The sequence below is a fragment of the Coturnix japonica genome, chromosome 3 (genome assembly GCF_054131305.1).
Source record: "Coturnix japonica strain WE chromosome 3, WE-NBRP24, whole genome shotgun sequence".
Lineage (NCBI taxonomy): Eukaryota > Metazoa > Chordata > Aves > Galliformes > Phasianidae > Coturnix > Coturnix japonica.
The window spans coordinates 34,369,059-34,387,100 of NC_140665.1; the positions used below are offsets into that span (position 1 = coordinate 34,369,059).

Consider the following 18,042-nt stretch of genomic DNA (forward strand, 5'->3'; position numbering starts at 1 on the left):
AACGGTCACAGGGTGAATCATACCAGGAAATTTATCTGGCTGAAAACTAATCTATTTTTATTTTCTCAGCTAACTTTCAGATGGATCGGTTCCCTGATCTGACTCACCGTGTAGCTGTACAAACAGTAGTGCTGGCACAGTTGGGAACAAACGACTGGAGGTGTGGAGGGGCAGGGCAAGTCCCATGTAGTGACAGCCTGCACCTTCCCCTGGAGAAAACTGGCTACAAAACCGCTCCTAAAAATTAGGCTGTGACTACAATTAACCTGCAGCACAACTGTTTTGTATTTTGAGATTGTTTTCTCTCTTTAATTCCTGTTTAGAAAAGAGCCAGTGATTCAATGTCTATGCTGATCCCTAACTTGATTTAATTTAAAAATGCTAGCAGGTGGTTAATTCACATGGGTTTAAAGTTTTTGAACAAACAGTAACTTGTAACAGAGTAGTGACTTGGCTAATGTCTGAAAAATTGAGTAGTGCATTAGTTCAAGTGATATATGAGCCTCGTAATCCTCCTTATTTAGGGTTTGAGGGCTTCATTAAAAGAATATTTTAACTAATAAGCCACCCTTGCAGCAGAAGGTGCTCACCCTTCCGAGGCTGCTGAATTTGTTGGCTTCTGAATATTACTTGGGATGTAAATTATACCTACTGTTTTGACTTCACAATATGCATTCTGTGTTGGTAAACTATCAGTGAGACTTCAGATAACATTAATTTTCAAGCCTCTGAGTTTTTGCAGAGTTTGTAATATTCTGCAGTGTGCCTGCAACATTTGGTAAAATTCCTGTAAAAGTACATTTTGGCTGAAATTCATTCTTTGTAAACCTTCTTCTGGTTTTGTTTGGTTATATAGCAAAATTTGGAGGAAGTTCAGTATCTCTGTGATTACATCATGCATGGAGAATACTGTTTGTGTTGTAAACATTTTTATTTGGGATCCTTTTGGATGCTTTTCCATCACAGTCAAAGCTTTAATGTATACCATGTGCATAGGATTTTAAGTGGAACCACTGTTCCACAGGTCTTATGCTGATGAACTTTTTTCACGCTTGATCCAACTATCCTTTCTCCAGAGGAGAGAAGAGGGAGTTGTTGTTGTGGTCATAGTGCATTATTTGTGATTTGTAATAGCTGTGTAATGCATATTTATGTGTGAGTCTAAGTGAGCTGTTTTTCCCTGTGTAAGTACCAGACTCCAAAATGTCATTCATAGAGAATGCCACAAATGTAGGGTGTATTGGTAATGTCAAGTGTATTGATAAGGAAGGTTTAAGTAATCTGTTGCAGATATGGAAATAATAATAAGTATTAGCTTTGATAGTAAAATTTGACACATTTAAAGATCACATCATAAAAGTTTAGTCTTCTTTGAGTGGATTTCTTTTTTTAATTTTTATTTTTTAGGAATATAACGTAATATTTTTATGTTCTTATGTAGCTATTGGTTTGATCTGAATTTATTGTGTTTGCATCTTATAGTGAATTTTCCCATAAGTGTTATCAAGACACAACAACAGAGTTGGATAAAATAAGAGAGAGAAAAATGCTATTTTTATTGTGAGACAGCGTGATTGCAAAAGCGTTGCTGTCTGATTGTCCATAATGTGTGTCTGACCTTTCCTTACCAAAGGAAAATATCTTTGTACTACAGTGAGTTTTGCCAGAGAGAACATTGCAGGTCTTTATATTCAGTAACAGACATTGTCACTTGTAAATTGCCTCACAATAAGTGTTTGCATTTTTGTAGTAAATTATGATCCTGCATTGGAGGTTTAGCATATTAATAGCCTTTTCTTTCTTCCAGTCCACTTTGTTTCCTGAAAGCCAGCCGTAGCTGGTAGACTGTTGATGTCAGTATATTCACAGCTGTACTGTAGAAGAAAGTTTAAAGTGATCAGATGCACAGTTTATCAAGAGTGGCTTACCGCAATCTCTTTGTTTTGCCAATCAACGTATTGAAATATGCTCCAAATATCTTGTTTTCTTTAGAGCTTCTTGAAAATCTGTTCGTATTTCTTGACTTTGGGTGTGCATATATATATTTTTTAAAATACAAAGCAAGAAATGAATCAACATGCTAACATTTTAATCTTCTCTCAAAACACATAAATACCAACAATTGATGTCTACTATAAAATATGATGCATCATAATCCAATGCTTGAAGAAAACATTTTTAAATGTCATCATGCAAGAAGAGAATGTCATTTAAAAATGCACCGTCACCATAAATATAAATTATTTTAGTGTACATAGAGACTTATAGGGTTAAAATTGGAAAGGTATGACTGTGTCTAAAGATGGCAGTTTCTTTAAGTCCCCATTCACTGTGAGAAATGGATGTTTTTCTCAGTTTTAGCCATGTTGATGTGCCTTTTCAACTATAAATTAGTGTGAGGTGCTGTGGAGCCTGATGTGGAGCTGACACTGACAGCAGAACAGATCTGGAGAACTTTCTAAGACTGTTGTGAGTGCAGTCACCAAGGAAATAGCCTTAGTGCTCATGCTGTGCTGTGCAGAGCTTTTGTTTCTGAAAGAGTGATATTCAGTAGTGAATTCAGCTTCTACTGTAGTTGAAGATTTTGTTTTTGGTTTGAAATGATAATAATAAGAAGAGCGTTTTACAAATAATTTTCTTTTGATTCCTACTGCCACTGCTATTACATTATTCTCGGTGTAGAAGTCTGTCATTAGTTTGCCATGGTGTTCCCTTGGCTGCAGTTGTGTGGACTTGGTTGAAGGCGTTGCAGGTGAATGTTACTATTTTTGCAGGGTTCTGAGCAGCTGGTGGGCCTGACAGAGAGCAATTGATACAAATGGGAAGGACTTAGAGCATGGAGACCTGTTTGAAAGATGAGTTGATTGGGCTGGGAATGTATCTTTGGTATGAAAACCAAATAACCATTGCTAGCTACAGTAACATCATAAAAGGAAGAAAACAGAGTTGGTGTTTGGTGTGGCTGAAAAAATAGTGAATATTTATATTGGAGAGACTGGTAATTTTTAATTAATTGTGAGTTCACAGGAATTTTCCATAACAAAAAAATTACGTGGTAATTGCAGTAACTCCTGAGATGCACCAACATAAACTCATCCTTCAGGGACTGGAAGATGAAGTTAAATAGAAAAGCATTATTTTTTTCACAGTTATTTGTAAAATGGTATTATGTAATTTCAGGAAAAAAATCTAAGCAAATATAGTTATTCCCTGGAAACTCCCAGTTCAAATATTACATTGAAAAGTAAAGGAATAAAAGAAGGAAGTAAAATTATCTGTCTTGGTAATAAGGTGCTTGTCATCTGGGGATTCCAGTGCGCGGCTCCTGTTACAAATTGGCAAGGCAGCAGTTTCATTTACCAGCTAAATAGGATGCGGTCATGAAAAAATCCATGCTTTAAAGACCAGAGTGTGAAACTTCAACTCAGATATTTCTTTCCATCTCAACATATGGATGTGAAAGCTGGAAATCTAACAAAGGTACAGACATCTAAATGCCTTTGAAAGCAAATGCCTTAGAAAAATACTACGTATTAAATGGAATGAATTTATAACAGATGCCAAGATTCATTAGACAGCTCAAAAACCCCTTGGCTCTAAAGTTATCCAGAAAAGAAGATGGAATTATCATCTGGAACATATGTTAAGAATGAAGCCAGAGCATCTGTCATGGAAAGCATGCCATTGGGCAGCTGGAGGAAAAAGGAAGAAGCACCAGCTGAAAAGAATCTCCCCATTGAACACCTAAGGTTAGAAAAAAAAAAAAAAAAAAAAAAAGTGAGACCTCACAGTGCTTGCAGGAATGGCTGGAGACTTTTAGTTTGTTTTCTAGTTTGCTTTTATTTTTTCAGTGTGCATAAGCTGAAGGTTTTGGGTTGTTTTCTGTGAAGACTGCAGATAGCAAGGGGTGATTAATGAGTGGAGATCAGAATTTAAAAGTACAGATTATGTACAGTACTTAATTGTTATGTATTTTCTTTTATTATGGAATTTGTATATAGCTTTAGGTGTGACAAGAGAAATCAACAAATCTATGCCTGTTCCCTGGTTGGTTTAATCTGTGATAGAGCATTCTGAATTATGTGGATAAAAATCCAAAATTATTTTATCCAGGTAACCTATATTAATGTTAGCGCTGTTGATTTCCTTTTCTCTGGGAACGTTTGCTCCTGTTTCTACATGGCAGAACTATTTGTCACTTTCCTGGAGTTTCTGAAGTAGAAACTCTACTGAACTGTCTTTTGACTTGTGCTAGTATTACCTTTAATGTTAGAAAAAATTGTGTTGGAAACACCTCAGGAGGATTGAAATTTCGTAAAAGACTTCCAGTTGGAACGTAAGGTTTCAAATCTGTTGTCTGACTCTCTCTTTTGATCCCATCTTATGCAAAGCATTTCATTAAAATACAACAATCTGAATTAACTTTCTCTAAAGTAGGTATATGGTACCGGGTTGGACTTGGTAGATTCCTTTCCTTTGTTGATGATGTTGTTTTCATTTCACCTCCCTTATGATTTAGCAGGTAAAAGGGAAAGCTCTGTGCTCAGTAATGTGGGGGTGCTTCCAAACAAATATGTATGTGATACGGCTTTTTAAAATTTGGTTTCCTATTTTTTTATTTTTTAATTTATTTTTTTTTAACCTCACTGAATCAACTCAGTAACACCCAACCTGACATATGGGTAGAGATGCTTCCTGTGAAAAAATATGAAAAATGCTTTCACCTTCTATATGCTGAAAAGTCGAAATCATGGCATTTCATAATGCTTTTGGAGCTGCTTAAGATTTACCAGAAACAATTTTAAAATGTATGCATTTTAAATACAGAGAAATCCTATTTTATGAGCTTAAATAGGGAGCCAAGAATCATGCAGTTCCACTTTGCAGGGTAACGAGTTTAGGCAAAGTGAGTAGCTTCCAAAACATTTTCGAACATGTATTGATAGCTACAGCTTTTCTGTTTCTTCCACTTATAATATAATGAATGTTACACTGAATATATTCCTTAATGCTTCATCATAAAGGTGAGAAATGCTTGCAAATGCAATTCAGCCACGCTTAAAGGTTCAGCATTCTAGAAATGTAATTAATTTTTTCTTTTTAAAAATGTTTACAGATATTTTAAATTAATTCTATGCATTCAGAGATGATAAAACAAAGCTGAGATGCCTTCCTCTCGTTTGTGGGAGGTAGGGCATGCAGCAATTGACTGAGCTTCACGATTTTCTACTTAGTCAGTTTTACAGACTTTATTGCTAATCTGTTGTGTAATTAATGCAGTTAGGACTGCAGATGAAACTCTGCTTAACTAAACTTTATCAGAAGGTGTTCATTCTGTCAGATTCAGAGATACCTTTGGCTGTGTTTTATGGAAAAATAAACTGAGAACGCTCCTGAATATATTTTCTCCTTTAGCTTTCAGAACTCTTTTACTCTTCTGTGTGTTTGGAAATTTCTTTGTATTCAGTCTGTAATAAAATACTTTCAGAACTACATTTTGTGTGCTTGAAAGACAGATCTCTGCAGTAAAAGAAGTAAAAAGCATTGATGGTATACTACTTCAAGTTATGTGTTGACTGGTGTTTTGAAATACAGTTGTCCTGTGCTCACCACTAAAGATTTTTGCCAAACAGTACATAACAATGAAAAATACTCAAGTGCTAAAAATACAGGATTACTACATGCTCTGACCTGTGGTCACTGAGTTGGCAGGAGTAGTGTTGTATTGTTCGTTCAAGGTTTGTTTGAAGAGAACAATTATAGGATGATCATTAAAAGTATTGACATTATTTTTCAGGAGCAGGAGATTAAAAAAACACCGTGAAGAAACAGGGGTTTTAAGAACTCTGTAGGATTGCACTGCACAAAATAGCAACAAAAGACAAAACATTGTAAACACCTTCATTTGAAAAATACTCAATTCCAGTTATCGAGGAAGTGGTTGTTTATTCAAATTATATGTTTTCTTGCTTCTGCTTGTCCATGTCAGGAGTCTCATGTTGGGTGAGGATTTTTGGCAAAGACAGAAGGAAGACTTCCTCCCCGCATTTTGATATAATGCACAACCCAGTGACACACAGAGTAGTGGTTAGGTCCAAGGTAGCTTGCTAGGCTGGTGGTCTGAATGAGTGATTCTCTGATTTAGAAATCTGGTTTCCACGGGTGAGTGTGTGTGGGTTTCCAGGGTACAGATTTGATGAGTTTATGCCAGAGTTAGTTCTGTAATAAAATTGGAATGTTTCAGCCTTTGTTTTTCTGCTGTGTATGGTCAGCATGCCTGTGTTATTTTGTCCTTGTCCCTGTCTCAACTTTATTCCTTTTGTAGCTGATTTGAGAAGTTGTTTGGGAACTGACTGAAGGGAGACTGGCGTTTCCTTCAACTTCTTTGGGTGTACTGGATATTCATAATCCAGACTCACAGAAAACGTTACTTGTAGGTAAGGCTGAGATGAGTAACACTAATGGGACAACAGCTAGCAATTAGCAGAGTAAACTTTTTCCCAATCTGAAATTAGAGCATTGGGTTGGAAAATGAGAGAAGATACCTGGATAATCTTTTTATTTTAATTTAGTTCAGAGACCAGGTTTATAGCTCAAACAGAATTCACTGCTTCCTGTGGCTGTTTCTGTTGTCAGGCTGGAAGAGTTGTGATGCAGATCTTCTGTACTTTGTGAACAACTCTAGTTGGTCTCATGTAAAATTCAGGTGGAATGAGAGGTTTTCCTTTTTTTTTTTTTTTTTTCCCCCAGGAAAACTGAATGGAATAAAAAGTGGAATTCATGTCCAATTAAAAACAAAATAGGTATCTTCCCTCAAACCCACTTTTCTTAATATTTAGATAATCTGTACATTTATGATGTTTGAAAGTGCTGTGTGACTGTTACCCAGGTTGTAATTATGATGGTGAAAGAGTTTTTCACGTGCATGAAAGATGTTCACTGAACAAATGGGTAGTGTATGACTGTGCATTTCTCCATGAGAAAGTGGGAAAGTGTATCATTTCCTCATTAACCTCACTGAGTTAGGTGAACTAGTACAGCTGTCCTTATGTTGTAAATTATGTACCAGAATAACTAGTTAACTTCCAAAATCTTGGCCTGTGTTTCCAGCAAGGCTGCCAACTTAGATTATGTATTGATACATTTTATTGGACTTAAAAATGTAGTTCTGGAAGAGATTTTGAGTGCTACTTGTCTGTCCCCTCTTTTAATGCAGAGACAAAAACAAAAACAAGTCCACACACCATGTTTGTCTGTGGTGTTCTTGAAATCTCCAGCAGCCCTCTGAGTTGTTCTGCAACTCAACAAACTTTATTTGGATCAACTTTCTAACAGTATGTAATCTAAATTTCCCCGCTGATCAATTTTTGTACTGCCATCTGTAGATATGAAGCACAATTAATCACTGTCCTCCTTATGAGACTCTCGCATATTTTAAGAATATTGTATTCCGCCTCCCTCCTATTCACTACCATATTCCTTGTTCTAGACTAAGCCTCGCTAGTTATTTTAACTGTGTTTCAAACTTCATGTTTTCTACAAACAAACAAAAGCAAACTTTATAGTTTGTTCTCATTGGGCTTTTTTAGTGTAGATTTTTTAGTTTTTCTTTCAAGTTTGATAGTGTTCACCAGTTGTAAATGGCAATATTTAAGAACTTTTTGCTTAGAAGAGAGGAATAATTCCACGTGTTTAGCTGTTTCCCCTTGATTTACAGTCAGTCCTTGTTTGTATAATGTTATAATGGTATAATAGCATAATGGTATTTGTTACGGTATTTGCCTTTTTTCTATCTATCATTATCACATCCATGCTTCAAAGTCTTCTTTTTTCCTTCTATTTTTTTGAGATGTGCTTGTCTGTTTTATAAAAAAATAAATCCTGCACAAATGCTAAAGACAGATTTTCTATGTTTGTATTTTATTTTACACCTAAATAAAAGATCTGTAACAGAATTCAAAGAAAAAGATGTGGAGAGTTATTCTTCCTTGCTTCACTTGAAAATGTTGGGGAAAAAAAAATCAGAGGCACCATCTTTTTGCAGTTATGTTGTCTTGTAATAAGTGGTAGCATTTCAGTAATCTGGAATATGACCTTCTTCTGGGTTTGATGAGTAATATTCAAATACATATATTTTTAAAATGTTGACTTGTATTAACTGTGGTAGTGTTACTGTAATCTTTTATTAACACACATTATTTGGCACTGGCTTTTTTGTTGGTTTGTTTCAATTGTACTATAAAGAGAGTTGGAAATATTGGTAAGTTTTTTTTGTTGATTTATTTTCATCTTTTGTTTCTGTCGTCGTGTTCTAGTAGTCCTTTGTATTTTTTAAAGAAATCAATAATCTTTTAAAATAAACAGTGTACATTTCTCTGGTGTTGCACTTTTTGAAAAAACATAGAAATCAGTTTCTGTTTGCTTATGTAAAGGACAGCAATTTCATCTGAGGGAAATACAGTGATATTCTGAATAATCAGATATGATGAAGCTGTCCTAAAGGATGTTGTATGAAATCTTTGACCAGTGGTTGCCATAGAGCTCATGTTTTGATGGTCAGATAGTCTTTGCTTGTGACCCTTGCTAGAAGGCATTTTTAGTAGATTCGTGTATTGTGTGAGGCTTCTGAGAGTGGGATTGAGCTTCAAATGAGATGTTCCTTCCAGTGCATTTACTTAAATTTGAGAGGTCTCCTTTCTGATTTGCACTAGTACTAATTTTAAAGAAAAAAAGCAGTGGTTTCTCTTCTGCTTGTTTGCAAAAAAAAAAGAAAAAAAAAAAAAGTCTCTGTGGTACAGTACTGCATTCAGTTTTGAAGTGAACTTGATGTTCTGGGAGAGTTCCTGATACTGCATTCACCTTGGCTATTTGTTTTGTCCAAATGCCTTGTGGGTGCGGTTGTATGGGAAATACATTTCTGAGGTGTTTGCCCTCCTTCCCTTTCTCTTATCCCTAACAAAATACGTCAGGGCCCACCTGGTATGTCCATGTCCCAGGCTGTTAGTTTGATACACATTTCCTGCATGCATCCCAAACCTTTACCTTTTTTGGGAAGGGGGAAGCTCCTCCGAGGCCTTCTCACTGATATGTACATCTCTGCCACGCATCTGCTATTTTAGAGTCTCAGCATGATAATTCCTCAGAGCGCAGAGCTACACGTGACTACTTGCCTTCATGCAGAAGTTCACCTTGCTCCACTTAGCAGTTGGTGGCAGCCCAACCAGACATCTGAGGCTGCTGAAGAGATAATGTCTTTACAGCTCTGCATGATTTCCTCAATGAGGAAGAATTCCTCCTGGTCCTGCCCTAGTAAGAGTGGGTGTTTCTCGCAGGACTGATGTATTGCTCGAACAGAGCAGTTATATTAGCATGGTTTTGCACAGTAAATGAAGTCCAAATGCAGAGTATTTGTTTAAAATAAACTGTTTTCCCATAAGGCAGTCATCTTTGTCATTGAGTTGTCATCTTCAGCTCTTGGATATCCATAGGAATATTTGTCATTATAGCTGCTGAAGGAGGATCCGTCATGCCAATTCTCCTTTTCCTTTTTTCTTTTTGTGTTCCAGCCAGTGAGTAAAGAAGCTCCAAAACCCATAGAGAACTTGCTGATTATGGCTGTCCTAATATATGAATAGCTAGAAGCGTGTACTCAACAGGGAGGGCTTTCTGATAGATGTTTGTTTTCATTTCCCTTCTCGCCACCCTCTAGCTTTCCCTGATCTCCACCGTTGAGTATTTCTGAACATGATATGTGGGTAAGCTCTTACTGTACTGGGCTTGAGTTATTTTGGAAATTGGAAGCGCGGTGCACTGCTGTCTGAGAACACGATGTTAGGTACACTTTTTCTGGGGAGTTGCTCTGTGTTTCTGTATAGAATTCTCGTTAAAATCAGTGCACTCTGTCCTCTGGTATAGTTTTTGTTGCAGTGCAGCATTTTGCACTCTTTTGTAGTTTGAGACTCATATTCCCTACTTATTAAGCAAATTGGGTGTTTTAATGTGATGCTACATGTGCTCATTAAAGCTATTTTTCCAACAGCTGATCATTATTTGTTCCTTTTTTGATTTTTTTTTTTTTTAAATTTCTAATTTAGAGAGAGCTAGCCAGCAGAGATTTTTTGTTTCATTCTGTTTAAAATGTAAAATTCCTTTTCCATTCTTTGTTCTTACATCTCCTCTTAAACAGTGTGAAATCCGTTTTTGGTTGCTGTGAGTAGCCTAGAAAAAAGTTTGTTTCATTATTATCTATGGATATAGCCTAATGCTTTGTTTGTGTTACCAGGCGCAACAAAGACTCCATAATCTGCTAAATTCCACTTTTCCAAATGGGTCAAATGTTTCGGGAATGTGAATCAGCTTTCTGAAACCTACCTCTGAATTTTAAAGTGCCTTTCCAAGAGGCATGTAATGTGGGTGAAGAGGAAATGGAGCTGCAGAATTTGGTGGTACTATTATTAGTTTTTAGTATATTTATTTCAGAATCAGATTATTTTTATTGGATAAGTGTCCAGTGACTCGCTTGTCATTACTTTCAGCAGTTTAGATGTTGCTTTGTTTTCTTCTTTCTATAATGTGTGGTTTGATTTTTCATAAAAAAACTTTTCAGATTAAATTAAAAAAAACCTAACACCTGAGTTACTTTAAATAGTTCCTTCTTGCAGTTTGACTTTATAGAATTTTGCTGAAGTAGGTACATAAAACACCAGTGAAGTAGTGTAAGATGAAGACACAGGAGTAGCTGTGAATCCTGGCCTAACTTTGTAGTAACAATTTTTGCATGAACTATGTTTAAAAGTCCTTTAGGTAGGTGTGGTTTTCTCAGAAAATGTAAGAATGGGAAGTGCTTTTCCCTTGGTTATGGTGGAATATAAAGCATGAGTTTTTGAATTAGTACACTTGTGCAAATTAAGGCTTGGGAGGAAAAACAAATTTTCGGGTATTCCCTATTTTTTTTCCCCTGCAAGTCATATACCAAATATTATTTGCTGTTTGGTACAAATGACTGGACTACAGATTTGGACCTGTAGAAAAATATGATATAATCCCCTTATTGTTTTGTCACTGTGAGAGTTGGAAGACTTGAAAATGGACCAGGCTGTGGTCCTAGCCACATAAGAAGTAAAGCTTAGAATTACAGCCATTGAGGTCTGGGCTGGTGAGGAAGCTGTGGGACCTGAAGCCGTGAGTAAAATCCTTTTAGTTCACATCAGAAACAAAAATGGTGAATTGCATTACATTTAGGGAGAATCGGGGAAATTTAGAAGCTAAGTATTAAATATTTAATGGATCTGTAATAATTAAAAATTTCTAGTTGATACATTTTAAAAGTTTACTATCAAGGCCCAGACTTTGAGATGATTAGAGTCTTTGCTCCAGCTGGGACAGAATTGTGTTCTTCAGGGTGTCTGGTGTGATGCTGTGCTTTAGTTCTAGGAGAAGAACAATGCTGATAACACACTGATGTTTGTGGCAGCGCTGTGTACAGCTGTGGCCATTCCAGTTTCTCAGCAAAGGGCTGGTGGGGAAGGCCCAGGGAGCTGGGAGGGGACAAAATCAAGGCAGCTGACATAAGCTGGCCAAAGGGATATTCCATACTGTATGACATCATGTGGAGGGAGAGTTTTGATGGGGTTAGGAGTTCATCTCACTCTTCAGTTCACTGGTGAGCAGTTGATTTTGCATCACTTGTTATATGCATTTTTTAACATATATAGTCATAACTTTTATCCTTTACACTGTTAGTAATTAGTTTTATCTCTACCCGCTAGTTCTACTTTTTTTTTCTTCCCCCCCCGCAACCTCCCCACCGTCTTTCCCCATCTGACTGGGAAGGGGGTTGGGAGTAAGCCAAATGACTGTGTGGTGCTAAGGCACCTGCCAGGTTAAATCATAAAAATGAGACAGGAATTGTCTTTAAATACCTGAGAGTAGTTTATGAGTACAGTGAAACATTACATAGATGAAAATATGAGAGCCTGTAGTAGTACAGTCCAATTCTGCAACGTTGCTGTATCGTGTAATTGAATGCCAATATTGTGCAGGAGTTTTTGCCTGTAAGGGCCTGTGATGTCTGTGCTGCACTCTGCTGAGATGTATTTGAATCACTGCCAGCATATTGCTCTGGTCTGTTACAGCCTTATATGCAGCATTACTTTCTCCTTAAAATTATAGATTCCAGGCTAACATGACACTGTGGTTTAAGTAGACACACTTGAAGATAGGGTGTAGAGTGACACATTACCCTAGAAATCTTGACAAAGACCTTGGCTTTGCAAGTGAGCACAGCTCTGCCTTTGGGCCTGTGCAGGCTGTCCTGGAACATGCTATTTCCCTTCCACACATGGCTGGAGCACATTTCTAACAGCCAGGATGATCAAATAAAGACAGCGGAATTATACATCTTTAAGTAGGTGTTCTTTGTTTTCTGAAGTTCCTATTCCCATTCTGGGTGTATTACCTGTGTGGAAGTCTGTGACATTTAGGTGTTGAACTATCTCTTACAGTATTGAGGTGCTTAAACAGGTACTTGTCTCCATCAAACAACCATAGAATCACGAATGTTGGAAAAGACCACCAAATCATACAGTCCAACTGTCCACCTATCACCGATATTTCCTACTAAACTGTGTCCCTTAGGACCACTTGTAATTTTTTCTTGAGCAGCTCCAGGGATGATGACTCCACCACCTCCCTGGGCAGCCTGTTCCAGTGCTTGAGAACACTTTCAGAGTTTTTCTTAATGTTCAACCTGAACCTCTCTGGTGCAACTTGAGGCCATCTCTCTAGTCCTATTGCTAGTTAATACAGTATTGTGCTTACATAGCTTACTCGCAAAAACCATGTGCTATAGCTATTACTTATATGACAATTTGTATGCATAATTTGTTAAATATGAATGTTAGGAATGAAAAAGTATTCTAAAATTACTTAATTGCAAGTTCATGGAATAGCAGCAGAAACATCAAAAATTTTTTGTTGAATGTGAAGATGATGCTTTATTACTTACTTATGTCCGCAAAGGAATCTCACAGTGTAGTGGTGGTCTGGTTTCAGGAAATGCTGTTACTCTCATTCAACCCACCTCAAGGGCTGGTGATAAAATTCTTGATATGAAACTTACTTTTACAGCAGAAGAATGCAGGTGCAAAATAGAAAAGCAAGCATTTTGTCAAGTGGTATTCATTGTTTTTGCCAAAAAACACCAGGATATTTTTAGATTAAAAAGATTTAAAAAATAACCATTGCTCTTGTGAAACTCTGTATGTTTGGGTTCATGCTTATCATTAGAAATAACCATCCTGCTTTTTAAGTGTTGTAATTGGGCTCCAGCAGCTTGAGCCGGGTGGGGGCTGTGGTGCAGCGGTTGTGCAGGGTGAACGGGCACAGCTGCCTGGTGATGTCACAAGCTATTGAGATAGCACCACGCGGCAGAGGAAGGGGATGGGAAGGCAGATTTTAAGGAAAAAAAAGCGTCTTCAGTAAGCAAATTATTTTCGTCTGTGTTGTTTTGATTAGGATATGAAATAACAAGCAAAGTCTAATTGCTACAAAAGAAATTACATCTGGAGAGTTTAACTGGGGCAGTTTCAGAAACTTTTCTTTTTTCTTTTTTTTTAATTTTTTTTTTTTGCCTCTGAAGTTAGGAGATCTTTGGAGCACCTTGAGCCTGGTTTCTTGCTGTGCTGGCTGCGCCTGCATCTGCCCAGCCCTGGAGCCCTGACCGCAGTCAGGCACACATGAAGAGTGCTGTGCATCTTGTGGCTATATGAATAGGTGTGTGAGATGCTTGGCACTATGCAAGTAGGGTTGTTACTTGGGTCCTGTTTATATTCTCTTTTGGTGCATGGAATTCTTTTGTGGGCCGTGTTGTGGTATGTTTCTGGTCACTGTGTGGGAACTTGTGGGGAGTTTCTTGCGTTTTGTGGATTGAGGTTCGAAGGCATGAAGATTAATCCTACTTGTTTTTGTGATCAGGGATCTTGGTTTGCAGAATGAGGTAAAAGATGTTCTTTAGGGATGTTTCCTCTGATGGATTGGTACTCTCCTTTCTGGTATGTCTACAGTTGCATGGGTCTTGTGGGAGGGCAAGAAAGGTCGCTGAGTTGGTATTTGTAGGGATGAACTTGTTCAGATAATTAAGAACAAGAAAACGTGAAGTCTGCCTAGGGGATGCACATGATATAAAAGCACATCAATGGAAAATATATTTTTAATATGAGTTCATTATAAATTTAAATGTGGATGCAACTGTAATGGTTAATAAAAATTACCAATATGAAAAAAATTCTTGAGCAGCTGAAAAGCTGGACAGTATGTACTAATGGCTGTCACAACATCACTGATGCAGAAGGACAAAGACTGTTGCTTGTGAGTAGAAAATAAAATGTTGTGCTACCATTAGGAAGGCATGGTTTGTTTGGCATCTGGAACCCATGGAGATCATGTATGTGGTTTACATTTACATGTGCTTATGGCAGTCTGAACAAAAAGCAATTCACTTTAGTGTTCAAAAATGGGAAAATGGTGATGACAGTAAAAATTAAAATTTGCAATTTTAAAAACATGTAGATAGCACACAGGATTTCATTAAAAAAGAAGTTAAAAAGATCTATGTATTTTAATGTAACACAGCTATGTCTGTGTTACCTTCAAAGCATTTTCAGGGATGTAAAAGATGCCTGTGTGATGATTTCTTTTGAAGGTAGGTATGGTTTCCATCAGTGAAGTGTCATCTGCTTTTTTAGAACGTTCCTAAGGAGATGTCAGTCAGCACCTGCCGGCAGAGGACAGGAATGCCTGTCTTTGTGCCTGTACCACAGTGTCTGCAGGCTGGGTATTTGATTGAGATTGTGAACATAGTTTTATATTTCAGTAAGAAGCATCCCAGTAATCTTTTTTATAGTAGAAGGACTTTCTTTTCACTGAAGTGCAACAGATAGAATGAACACTTGTTAAAATCAGTGTTCTGCTTATGCTGAGGTGCAGCCAGCAGGTGGTCATGTCAGCTTGGCCTCTGGTGGTGAAGGCTGTTCCCTCCAGGCCATTGCTGGCACGGATCTTTTCGCCTGCTATGCAGGGTGTGTGGCACAGCTGGGCATGGCACTGGGGCAGATGCTCCCACACACCCCTGGCCCTGCACTCCTGCCGGTGAGCTCTCTGTGCAGCACCTACTGTCTGCTGGCCATGATCCTCCTGTGCCACCTTCGCATAGGTGTCTGCTCTCACGGATTTTATAGAACGTGTGGGAGATGGCTGTGGCTCTGTCACACGTAGATGATATCAGCTGTTGGATTTAAAAGCTGTAGGGGAAGGAAATAAAGTTGTTACTCAAGCACTTAATTTCCCTGATCTCTTGCTGGCTTGGCTTTTTGGCAAAGCATTCCTGTAATTCACCTCTTTTGCTGTTCCATTGTGCTGCCTTATGAAAAATACAGTTTTACTGTGGAAAGTAGCTCAAAAAGAAAATAGGGCTTGTGTGTAGCTGAACTATAGTTTCCCTGAGGCATCACAGCAACAATTCAAAATCTAATTTTTTTTTTTATTTTTTTATTTTCTTTTAAATAAAAAAGAGAGATAAAGCTTGCATTTTGGTTTAGTTCTGATATGATGTGAAAAAGCTATGGAGAATTATTTATGTAGGATTAAAGGAGTTATGGGGTAGGCTAAAGCTGCGGTTTGCTGGTTTTCAACAGTTTGTCTAGACAGCACTTTTTCTGCTTTTCATTTTTAGTGTATAATTTTTCCCCTGTATTTTATTTATAATACAGCTGTGCTCATGAATTTTCATTTGTAAATTTTTCTTTTTTTGTGTTGTATTTTGAATATTTATTTTGAAGTTGATTTTGTAGTATCATTATTGTCTCTATGAGTTTTACCATATATAAGTCATGTTTAGGTATGATCACGTTTTCCTATGATTGTAATTTCTATATCCAACTATGCAATAGCAGCATAGTGACACCATTTTCTTAAGCAAAAATAGTGACTTTTCTGTTTGATGAACAGAGGAAGATAGGTTTGAAGTTCAGTACTTGCAACACTAATGTACATTTCTAGCAATTCCAGCATACAGAAAATCTCATTTAATGTGGGTTGCAATAAAAAAATACAAAGGCAATTGAAGATCACTTGCAAATAGCTGTAGCTATGGATTGAAATATTTGAAAATACATAGATGCAAATGAGCTTTTGAATTACTTTTTCTTTTGGAAGACACTTGTTTATTCTTTCTCAGTGTTAATTTAGTTGTGATATAATTGCACAAGGAGTTGGGGTTTGTTAAATGTGATTTTTTTTTCCCAACCTCCTCCTCCCAAGTTTAAAAAGACAAGATTTGTCTTAACTTCTGTCTTAACGTTGATAAGTTAGGATTGTCATACTTTTAGACAACCTTGGGAATAGCATTGCTATCTCCATCCTGTTCAAAACTGTGTTCCATTTTAGTGTTTCTATATGTGAGCTTCTGTATGTATGTGTATGGTTACATTTGCACACTTTTTAACAAAGGGTAGTTTTGGCAGTGGATAACGTGATAGGAATCTTCTGAGAATAAGGGAGAAAATAACAAATAACTACTGAATTACGTGCTTACTTTCTGTGGTGGCGTGTTGCATCACACTGTCTTAAGACAAAGCCTTAGGTGTCTGCTAAAACATTATTGTTTCATGCTTTTTATTGAATTATTCGTTTGTTTGGACCCTTAGATGAAAATTCTGTGCATGTTTAAGTGCTTGATATAGAAGTTCTTGAAGAAACAAAATGTAAATCTTCAGCATTCATATTACCTGTTAATTTTCATGTATATGATTTTATGATGGAGTACAGCCCTATTGTGCCTTTTTAACAATTTTAAAATTATTCATTAGTTTATGTTGATAACAAGAGTGAAATTTCCCAGTATTTTGCAGTAAAAATATTTAGAATTGGTTTATGTTACTGAATTAAAGTAATTTAGTAATATTCCTTACATATGTATGATTTCTTCAGTAAGTTTTAGTCTTAAGCAGCTGTTGGAATAACTTTTGCAAATACTTTTTAAATGTTACAACAAAAGAAATCAGATTTGCTGCTGAATGACATCTACTAAGGCTATTTGTTTTCTCTAAGGTAAGCTTGAGTTCCTCTGCCAGGAAAGGAAAGGAAACTGTACAGTTTAGGCTAGATAGGCTTTAGATAAGTATATTTGTAATTGCTTTTTGGTGCTTTGTCCCTTTGATGTTTTCCCCTTATATTTTAATTGATTCCAATGCATGGAATCAGTTCTCATCACAATCATGTTAATCTCAAACACATTTTTTGCTGCGTTTTGTGAGCTGAGATGGCAGTTGAAAGCTGATTTTTCAGTATTGCCTCAATATATTTGAGTCAGCTGAGAGCCCGAGTCAGCTCCTGATCTTTTGTACAAACGAATTTCACTATGAAATTTTTATTAGAATTCATTCACTTCAGATTACTCAATGTCCAGTAGAAGTAAATGGCATTTTAGCATTACTGCTGTTTCTGTTCTTTGCTGTATAAAATGATTTTCTTTGTAGCATTTTTGTAGTTGTAAAAGTAATATTAATTTTTAAAAGAAGTCTTTTTATTATTAACTACATGTGCAAAAAAAGAAAAAAAAAAAAAGAAAAAAAGGAACATCTGCCTTCCAAATGTTGTTCAATGATAGTAATTAAAAGGTTAAATAAAAGCTGAGGCAAGCTTTGAATTCTGAAGCATTTGCAACAGCTACTGATCTGACTTACTGCAGACATTTTTGTCAAAGTTGAAAAAGTTAGAGCTAATTAATTTCTTGGGAGACATATGATGAAATTGTAGGTGTGATAACATATTTGAGTAACATATGGTCGTTATGGGGCACCTTTCTAATGACTGAGCACCAAGTTAAATATAGACTCCCCAGTTTTTCACTTCTTCTATTAGTGATTCTTTGTTACTACAATTTAAACTCCTCTTATTTTCCATTGTGTGTGAAATAAGATTTTATTATAGAAATCACTTAAAAAATATTACTAGCTTAGTGCTGTGACTTGGTAAAATTTATTG

General features: G+C 36.6%; 1 protein-coding gene across 5 annotated transcripts in view; it reads left to right on the forward strand.

Annotated features, from left to right (window-relative positions):
• The window catches only part of AKT3 (AKT serine/threonine kinase 3), a 137,326-nt gene that overhangs the window by 21,251 nt on the left and 98,033 nt on the right, over positions 1 to 18,042 (forward strand). The window lies entirely within an intron of this gene.